Consider the following 10442-nt stretch of genomic DNA (forward strand, 5'->3'; position numbering starts at 1 on the left):
AGAGGCGGGTGGCCAGGGTCGGGCGCCTAGAAAAAGAGATGCTCGACCTGGAGTCCCGTCTCGGTCAAGTCGTCGAGGACACGGCCCTGCGGATGGTGTACGAAGCGAAGAAGGCCGCGCTGAAGGACCTGCAGCTCGTTGGGTCCCGAGGCACGTTCGTGAGGTCGCGGATCCGGTTCCTGCGGGATCTGGACTGCGGCTCCCCCTTCTTCTACTCGCTGGAAAAAAGACAGAGTGTCCGTCAGCAGCTCTTGACGCTGCTGGCCGACAACGGCTCTCTCGTCTCGGATCCGGAGGGTGTCAACAACAGGGCCCATGAATATTACGGGGCTCTGTTCTTTCCGGAGCCGTCCAGCGAGGAAGCGCGTAGAGTTTTGTGGGAGGACCTGCCGAAGTCGGCCCGGAGGGCGCCGAAAATCTGGAAGCTCCGCTAAGGCTTGCGGAGCTGACCGGCGCCCTCGACCGGCTCTCGAGGGGAAAAGCCCCGGGGCTGGACGGGCTGACCGTGGAGTTCCACAGGGCATTCTGGGACGTCCTGTGGGGTGACTACGCGCGGGTCCTGGGGGAAAGTCTGGCGACCGGGGAGATGCCCCTCTCTTGGCGCAGGGCAGTCATCATCCTGCTGCCTAAGAAGGGCGATCTCCGCCTCCTTAAGACCTGGCGCCCAGTCTCCCTCCTCAGTACGGACTACAAAAACTTCACCAGGGCAATGTCTGCTCACCTTGGCGCCGTGCTGGACCACATGATCCACCCCGACCAGTCCTACACGGTCCCGGGCCGGACAATCCACGATAACATCCATCTGGTCCGGGACCTCATTCATCATTCCCAGGAGGCTGGTCTGTCGGTCGCCTTCCTATCTCTCGACCAAGAGAAGGCATTCGACAGGGTGGATCACGAATATCTGTTCGGAACTCTGCGCGCTTTCGGGTTCGGGACGCATTTCGTTGCCTGGATCCGACTTTTGTACGCCGCCGCGGAGTGTCTGATAAAGGTTAATGGGTCCTTGACGGCGCCCCTTCGCTTTGGGAGAGGGGTGCGCCAGGGATGCCCCATGTCCGACCAGTTATACGCCGTCTGCGTGGAGCCTTTCCTGCGCCTCCTACGGATGAGGTTGACGGGACTGGCTCTGCAAGGGCCGGGCGTGGAGGTCGTCCTCTCGGCTTACGCCGATGACGTGCTCCTCGCGGTAGAGGATCCCGTTGACCTGCGGAGGATGCGTGAGTGCCAGGAGATTTACTCGGCCGCGTCCTCCGCCAGGATCAACTGGGAGAAATGTTCCGGACTCCTGGTGGGTCAGTGGCGGGTGGACTCCCTGCCGGAGGAGCTCAGGTCTTTTGCCTGGAGCACAACCCATCTCCTCTATCTGGGAGTCTACCATAGCCCCGACGAGGAAGCCTGGCCGGCGAACTGGCAAGAGCTGGAGGCCAAGGTCGCCGCTTGCCTAGGGCGCTGGACAGGACTGCTCCGAGTGCTGTCCTACAGGGGTCGAGCGCTAGTCATAAACTAGCTGGTGGCCGCCATGTTGTGGTACCGGCTGGTCACTTTGACCCCTCCCCCTGCGTTTGTCACCAAGATACAGTAGAAGCTGGTGGACTTCTTCTGGAACAACAGGAAGCACTGGGTCTCTGCCGCGGTCTTAAGTCTCCCGCTTGGGGAGGGCGGTCAGTCGTTGGTGTGCGTCAGCACCCAGCTCGCGACTTTCCGTCTTCAGACCCTGCAGAGATACCTTTACGTCGAGCCCCCTCCTAGGTGGCGTGCTCTGGCGACATATTTCTTCCGCCAGCAGCACGGCCTCAACTACGACACGCAGCTCCTGTTTGTGAGCTTGGGGAGCGTCAGGACCGCCTTCCAGGAGCTGCCTGTCTTTTACAAGGAACTCACCAGGGTCTGGAACAAAGTCTCCACCAAGCTCAGCTCTCCACCGGCTGGAGTGGCGGCTGTCCTGCAGGAGCCGCTGTTCGGGAATCCGTACCTCCACGACCGAGGTTTTAGGTGGCGGTCGGACGAGAGGGCTGTGGCTGGTGAGGTGACCAGGGTCAGGGACCTGCTCGATGGCGGAGGAGCGGGCTGGATGGCGCCAGACATGTTGGCGCGGCGCCTAAATTCGGCCAACGTCCACCGCGCAGCCGATGCCATCGAATCGCTAAAAATAGCTCTGGGCCCTGACTCCGTTAGGTGCATCGAGGAGGCTCAAGCACGTGGGGAGATCCCGTCCGAACTGACCCCCGTCCGGACGGAATTCCTCATTGGCGCCAAACCCCGGAACCTCCCTCGGGAGCCGGCGCCTCACAACTTGAGCCGCCTCGAGGAAATCCTCTCCGTGCCTTTCAGTTCCGCGCGGAGGGGTTTCCTGTACGGGCTGCTCCTGCACACTCTCAACTTTGCCATCCTCGCCTGCCGTCCGGACACGCCATGGCGTACCATCTTGCCGTCTGGAGGAGGCGGGGGTCCCCGATGGAGGGCACTCTACGCGGGAGTCCTCCCAATATTTATCGGGGACTTGGCCCGAAGGGTGGTGCACGGAGCAGTGCCGTGCAATACATTTTTAAGCCGGTTCACGGGCTCCCAGGCCGCCTGCAATTTCTGCGGCCTGGAAGAGTCCGTGTTCCATGTTTTTATTGAACGCACGAGGTTGCAGACCCTGTTTTATTATTTAAAGGGGCTGCTCCTGAAATTCTGGCTGCACTTCAGTCCCACACTCCTGATCTTTGGGCACCCTGTGCGGAGGGGAGCGGGTAGGTCCGAGGGCCTCCTCGTAGGACTGCTCCTGGGCACGGCCAAGGGTGCCATCAGCCGGTCCAGGCAGCGGGCGGTCGTTCAACCTGACTGCCTGCCTCTCTTCCGCGCGTATATCCGCGCCAGGGTGTCCTTGGAGATGGAGCACGCGGTGTCCACCGGTACACTCGCGGCCTTCCACGAGAGGTGGGCCCCGGAGGGACTGGAGTGCATCATCACGCCCGGCAACCAAATTTTAATTTGATTTTATGTTTTAAAGTTTAATTTGTTTTAATTGCCGGTGTTTTTAGTGTCCCCCTCCCCTTTTATAGGGGGCACTTGGAGGAAAAAAATATATGTGATTTTAGTGCCCAAAAAAACTTTTAAAAAATAACAAAAACACCAACCCTCCCAAAAAAAAACACCCAAAAAATGGCCTTGGAAATGTTTGGTGTGCCCCCCAGATTGGGGGTACATGATTTAAGGATTAATGTTTTAGTTTCCTCCCAAAAGAGTTCTGTGGACCTATGGTGGAGCTTTGGAGGCATGGCTTATTCAGTTGGAGCTCTGTTGCTGTGAGAGAAGGAGCTTGCTGCTGTTGCTCCTGCCTGGAAAGCCTGGAGTGAGCCCTGTGAAACAGCCCAGGAAGAGGAGGAAGGGGCTTTCTACATTCCAATCCATCCAGAGGGAGAGGAGGAGAGCGGAAAATTCAACAACCTTTAATACTGCTGCAGAGAGTTGGAGAGAGGGGGGAAAAGATCAACAACTATCCAGTATGGAAGGAGGGAGAAACTTCATCAACCAAAGGTGGGTGTGTTTTGGTGCATTCCCCTAAAGACTTTGTTATATCGGTGGGGGGAGGAAAGAAGACTTGCTAGAGGGCCGGAACATCGCGGGGGGTGTGTGTGTGTGTGGAAGTGTGTGTGGGGGTCTTGCTTACAGCTAGGCCCCACACACCACTGAAGCACCCCTCCCCCATTGCCTAGCCTGGGATAGCTGGAGCTACCTGGCTGAAGAACTATTAATCACCTATTTAACATCGTTGGGAGTGTGTGCCTGGGTGGCTCCAGCTGTCCCAGGGGAAGACATCTTCTCCCCCCACCCGAAGACCATCTACAAAGACTGTGTTTGTTTTTCCATCATCTGGGGAGTGCACCCCAAGAAAAACACCCACCCATCGCTGTGAGGGGATACCTGCCCTTTCCTCCTAATTGAAAAACCAATTAAGACAACTGAGCAGAGGGAGCAAGGCCCCTCCCCGACGTTCCTGCCGGTGGATCCTCTCGAGGCCACCACGCAGAGGGTCATCCTTTCTAACGTCCCGCCCTTTGTTCCCGCTGAGCTCCTCCTCCCTCACCTACACCAACTGGGGGAGGCAAGGTCAGGGATCAACCCCATACCGCTCGGCCTCAGGGAGAGCAGCCTGCGCCACGTGTTCTCCTTCCGCCGCCAGCTCTTTGTCCGGCTGGCGCGGGAGGAGACGATGGAGGGATCATTTAATATGGTGCACGAGGGGACTGCCTACCGCGTCTTCTGGACCTCGGACGGTGTGCGGTGCCATGCCTGTAGGGAGGTGGAGCAAGTTCGTAAGAACTGCCCCGCCTCCAAGGCCGCCAAACCACCGAGGGCGGCCAAGGCTGGCGCCGCCGCCACCCCTCTCCCGAGTAGCGTCCGCATGCCGGGAGCTATGGGTGCGCGGGCATCGTCGGGGGCCTTTGTTTTCACGGACTTCGGCGGGGGGGGAGGGAGAGCGTCTGATCGGAAAGAAGGCGCGGAGGAAGGCCAAACATCTCGAGGTGGGTCCCCTCAGTGCGCCAGACAATTTGATCACTGCGCTCAGCCCAACCCTGTCACCGGCGAGCGCGGGGTGCCCTGAGCCCGTGCCCGAGCCCTTGACCAATATCACAGAGGGGTCGGGCGCGGGCAAGATAAGAAAAAGGGGGGAGTGGAGCGGGAGGCCTCGGCAGACATGGAGGTCTCCCTGCCTCTGCGCCCCCCCAGGAACAAAAGGAGGCGGCGCTCCAATGAGGCGGAGGGGGAACAACATCCCTCCGCGGAGGAGTCGGTGCCCGCCGCGTGTCCTGCGTCCCCCACCAGCGCCCCCAAACTGCGCCGTAGGCGAGAGGAGTCTGTCCCCGGGGAGGTTGAGACAGTCGAGACTGCCCAGCCTCTGCCTCCCGGGGATGGCGTGGAAGATCTGCCTGTCGTGGGGGGCGTGGGGCCAGCGGAGGAATGCGTAGCCGCCGGGTCGAGCGTCCCGGGAACTGAGGCGGGCGGGGCCGAAAAGGCCGAACCTGAGCCCGCCCAGCTATTAACCAACTTCCCCCGGGAGTCGCTCGGCCCGGAAGAAACAAAATATGTTAACAATTTTAATGATTCTGTACACGCTGGGCCGGGGGGTGGCGGCGGGGAGGGGGAGGAACAACAACCCTCGCCCCCGACTTTGGAGCTGGGGTACTTGGAGGACCTGGAGAATTTCTTTGGCCGGGTCTCTCCGTGTTCCCCGGCTCCTGGAGCGGAGGAGGAACCACTTCCGCTGTCGCTTCTTGACCCAGCACCGCTTTTAAAGGAGCCCAGTGGGGACTCCTCTGCCGACGATCCTGAGGGTGGGATCGGGGCAGAGCCAGGGTCGGATGGAGCGGCCGGGCCGTTCGCCGTACCTCGTGCGGTCGACGGGCCGGCTGCTGGCGGCGACCTCCCGGAGGGGGACGGGGACTCGGTGGAGGACGCGGGTGAAGATCTCGAGTCCATCGCCAATGAAGCGGTGGATCTCCTCGTGCCCGCTGCTGAGTCCCCCCTCATTCCTGTAAAGGAACTCCAGGACTTTTTGGTCCAGAGCCAGGGTCGCCGCAACCGAGCCCATCTGGCCCTGGAAAAATGGTCCGAGCCGGGGCTGCTCGTCGCATCCGTCCGCGCCGCCGCTAAAACCATGGTCGCGGGCGGGCCCTTATCAAAGGCGCAAGGCCTTGAGCTGCGCCGGCTCAAAAGGTTCCTCGCTGGGCTGCTGAAGGAGTGGAGGTCAACAAACGACTCCACTCCCCTCCCACAATAGGTTAAGGTAGAGGTTGCACTATGCTTTTGCCATGAAGATAACCATAGCCAGCCTCAACATCAACGGCGGCAGAGAGGCACGCCGTAGATTTAACAATTTTTCGCTCCTGCGGGAGGGGAAATATGCGGTGTGCTTCCTGCAAGAAACCCACACCGTTCCGGGAGACGAAGCCACGTGGCTCCTGGAATGGCAAGGAGAGGTCCGCATGAGCCACCTCACTACTACTTCTTGTGGGGTGGCCATCTTGTTGGTCCCGCATATTTAGCCGCTGATCTTGGGGGTCGAGGAGCCTGTGCCAGGCCACTTGCTGCACATCACAGTTCGCCTGGGGGACGTGCTGCTCCATCTCGTGAACGTGTACGCCCCTCAGCCCGGCCCGCAGCAAACGCGCTTCTTTGAAGAGGTGTCCGCTCTTCTTGGCTCCGTCGACGTCGGCGACTGCATTGTCCTCGGGGGGGATTTTAACTGCACCCTCGAGGCGAGGGACCGCTCCGGTGCCCCGCAGAGCATGACGGCGATGGAGAAGTTGAGGGATCTGGTCGGGTCCTTCGACTTGGTGGACGTCTGGCGGAATCTCCATCCCGACTCCAGCGCCTTTACTTGGGTGAGGCCTGGAGTAGGATGGTCCAGAGTCGACCGCCTTTACGTGTCTCGGGCGTACGTTTCCTGCGTCCCGGCGGCCTCCATGCGGCCGGTGCCGTGTTCGGACCACCACCTGGTGTGGGCGGAGCTCGCTTCGCTCCGCGCGAGGACGGGGTCCGCGTACTGGCATTTTAACAACCAGCTGCTGGAGGACGTGCGGTTCCAGGACTCGTTCCGTCGTTTCTGGTCCGACTGGAGAAGGAAGCAGGGGGGCTTCCCCTCCTTGAGGCTATGGTGGGACGTGGGCAAGGCTCACGTCAGCGTCTTCTGTCATGAGTACGCAAGGGGGTCGACCAAGAGACGGGCGGCTAGGGTCGGGCGCCTAGAAAAAGAGGTGCTCGACCTGGAGTCCCGTCTCGGTCAAGTCGTCGAGGACCCGGCCCTGCGGATGGTGTACGAAGCGAAGAAGGCTGCGTTGAAGACCTGCAGCTCGTCAGGTCCCGAGGCGCGTTCGTGAGGTTGCGGATCTGGTTCCTGCGGGATCTGGACCGCGGCTCCCCCTTCTTCTACTCGCTGGAAAAAAGACAAGAGTGTCTGTAAGCAGCTCTTGACGCTGCTGGCCGATGATGGCTCTCTCGTCTCGGATCCGGAGGGCGTCAACAACAGGGCCCGTCAATATTACGTGGCTCTGTTCTCTCCGGAGCCCTCCAGTGAGGAAGCGCATAGAGTTTTGTGGGAGGACCTGCCGAAGGTCAGCCTGGAAGGCGCCGAAAATCTGGAAGCTCCGCTAAGCCTGGCGGAGCTGACCGGCGCCCTCGACCGGCTCTCGAGGGGAAAATCCCCGGGACTGGACGGGCTGACCGTGGAGTTCCACAGGGCGTTCTAGGACGTCCTGTGGGGTGACTACGCGCGGGTCCTGGGGGAAAGTCTGGCGACCGGAGAGATGCCCTCTCTTGGCGCAGGGCAGTCATCGTCCTGCTGCCTAAGAAGGGCGATCTCCGCCTCCTTAAGAACTGGCGCCCAATCTCCCTCCTCAGCACGGAATACAAAATCTTCGCCAGGGCGATGTCTGCTCGCCTTGGCGCCGTGCTGGACCACATGATCCACCCCGACCAGTCCTACACGGTCCCGGGCCGGACAATCCACGATAACATCCATCTGGTCCGGGACCTCAACCATCATTCCCAGGAGGCTGGTCTGTCGGTCGCCTTCCTATCTCTCGACCAAGAGAAGGCGTTCAACAGGGTGGATCACGACTATCTGTTCGGAACTCTGCGCGCTTTCGGGTTCGGGACGCATTCCGTCGCCCAGATCCGACTTTTGTACGCCGCCGCGGAGTGTCTGATAAAGGTTAACGGGTCCTTGACGGCGCCCCTTCGCTTTGGGAGAGGGGTGCGCCAGGGATGCCCCATGTCCGGCCAGTTATATGCCATCTGCGTGGAGCCTTTCCTGCGCCTCCTGCGAACGAGGTTGACGGGACTGGCTCTGCAAGGGCCGGGCATGGAGGTCGTCCTCTCGGCTTACGCCGATGATGTGCTCCTCGCGGTAGAGGATCCCGCTGACCTGCGGAGGATGCGTCAGTGCCAGGAGATTTACTCGGCCGCATCCTCTGCCAGGATCAACTGGGAGAAATGTTCCGGACTCTTGGTGGGTCAGTGGCTGGTGGACTCCCTGCCGGAGGAGCTCAAGCCTTTTGCCTGGAGCACGACCCATCTCCTCTATCTGGGAGTCTACCATAGCCCCGACGAGGAAGCCTGGCCGGCGAACTGGCAAGAGCTGGAGGCCAAGGTCGCCGCTCGCCTAGGACGCTGGACAGGACTGCTCCGAGCTCTGTCCTACAGGGGTCGAGCGCTAGTCATAAACTAGCTGGTGGCCGCCATGCGCTTTAACCTTTTTGACCAGTCTACCATGTAGGATCTTATCAAAAGCTTTGCTACAATACATCGTACGCACTACCCTCATCGACCCTCTTGGTTTCCTTCTCAAAAAATTCAATCAGATTAGTCAAACACAATCTTCCCTTAACAAATCCGTGTTGACTGTCCCTAATGAATCCCTGCCTTTCCAAATGTAGATTTATCCTGTCAGAATTTTTTCCAATAATTTTTGCACCACTGAGGTTAGGCTGACAGGTCTGTAATTACTCGGCCTATCCCTTTCTCCCTTCTTAAACAAGGGTACTACATTAGCAGTCCTCCAAACCTCCGGGATCATGCCCAAATCCAAAGAGGACTGGAAAATGATGGTCAAGGCCTCTGCTATTTCCTCTTTTACTTCGCTCAACAGCCTGGGATGCATTTCATCTTGGCCTTGGGACTTATCTACTTTCAAAGCTGCTAAACCCCTTAATACTTCCTCTCTCACTATATTTATTTCATCCAGAATATCACATTCCTCCTCGATAGCAGTATCTGCATTGCCCCTTTGTGAAAACAGATGCAAAGTATTCGTTAAGAACCTTACCAACATCTTCTGCCTCCACACAAAGATTACCCTCATGGTCTCTAATAGGCCCTACCCTTTCTTTAGTTACCCTCTTACTCTTAATATATTTATAGAACATCTTAGGGTTTTCCTTAATTTTACTAGCCAAGAATTTCTCGTGCTCTCTCTTAGCATTCCTAATATCCTTTTTAATTTTGCCTCTTGACTTTCTATATTCCTCTAAAGATTCTATAGTATTTAGCTGTTGGTATGTGACATAAGCTTCCCTTTTTTTCTTTATCCTCCCCTGTAAGTCCCTAGACATCCAGAGGGCTCTAGAATTATTATTCCCAACCTTTTTCTTTAAGGGCACATGTTTGGCCTGCACCTTCCGGATCTCCTCCTTGAATGCCTCCCACTGTTCTGACACTGATTTACCCACAAGTAGCTGTTTCCAGCCTACTATGGCCAAATCACTCCTTAACTTAGTAACATTAGTTTTTCCCCAATTCGGGACTTTTATTCCAGGCCTATCCTTGTCCTTAACCATAACCAACTTGAATCTGACTGAATTATGGTAACTGGCACCCAAGTGCTCTCCCACTAGTACCCCTTCAACCTGCCCAGCTTCATTCCCCAAAACTAAATCTAAGACCGCCCCCTCTCATGTTGGGCTAAAAAAGTTCTCTTGAATGCATTTCAAGAATTCCGCACCCTCTATACCCTTCACACTATATTTGTCCCAATCAATATTTGGATAATTAAAATCCTCTGCCTTTAAATGACAACTCCTAGGTACAAGACCAATTACTCCAAATTCAAGACATGAACCTCACAAGGGACTTTCTCAATCCTAATCTACATGTTAAGAAAATGGGCGTTAAAAATGTGGATAACATTTGCAACAGTAATTCATAAAGCTACACAGATGAAACTTGCCCCCACCAAATACAAGCTGGAATATACACCAAACTATATTGATGGAATAACCAGTGAGTGTTGCTATAGGGAAAGCCAAACACAATAAAATAATCATACCCTTTACTACTTCTCCACTTCCTAACTCATCCTACTAATCAGGGCAGGGACCCAGATCAACAATCCTTAAGATTTTGGCAGGCATATCTGCAGGTTCTTTTGGACAGATCACAAACTACAAACTTGGCTCAAATATTCAAGGTTTCCCAAGTATGAACAATGGGTCAGCCTTCCCAATCGCATTCTACGACTGGAGAATCATACCCTAGAATTTGGCTTTCCTGCGTAACCCTTTTCTAGGCATGGAAGCAGGGGTCTCCCAGTTACTATCACCTTGGGAGGTATTCCAACCCAGGCACAATGAAAGTACCAGCATGTAAAGTCAACAGGGAGACATTTGCAATTAACTTGCCCCCATTCATTGTGTTGTAGGCAGCTTGGTAAATCTGTGCTGCCTGCTGTTTTACACGATTGCGGTGTGTAGCCACGCTACCCACGCTGTTCATTGGCTGTACGCATCAGCAGGGGGCCCAATATGGCAAGTGGCTAACACTACTGATTGGCAGCCTGTTCCTTTTAAAGGGGAGGTGCCTTGTGGTTGCAAGAAGTGGTGGAATTTTTTTTCAAAAGCCAATATGGGCTGTGATACTTTGAGCAATGGCTGAACATGTGACAGAGCGAGCACTAA

The sequence above is a fragment of the Pristiophorus japonicus genome, chromosome 15 (assembly GCF_044704955.1).
Source record: "Pristiophorus japonicus isolate sPriJap1 chromosome 15, sPriJap1.hap1, whole genome shotgun sequence".
NCBI classification, from domain to species: domain Eukaryota; kingdom Metazoa; phylum Chordata; class Chondrichthyes; family Pristiophoridae; genus Pristiophorus; species Pristiophorus japonicus.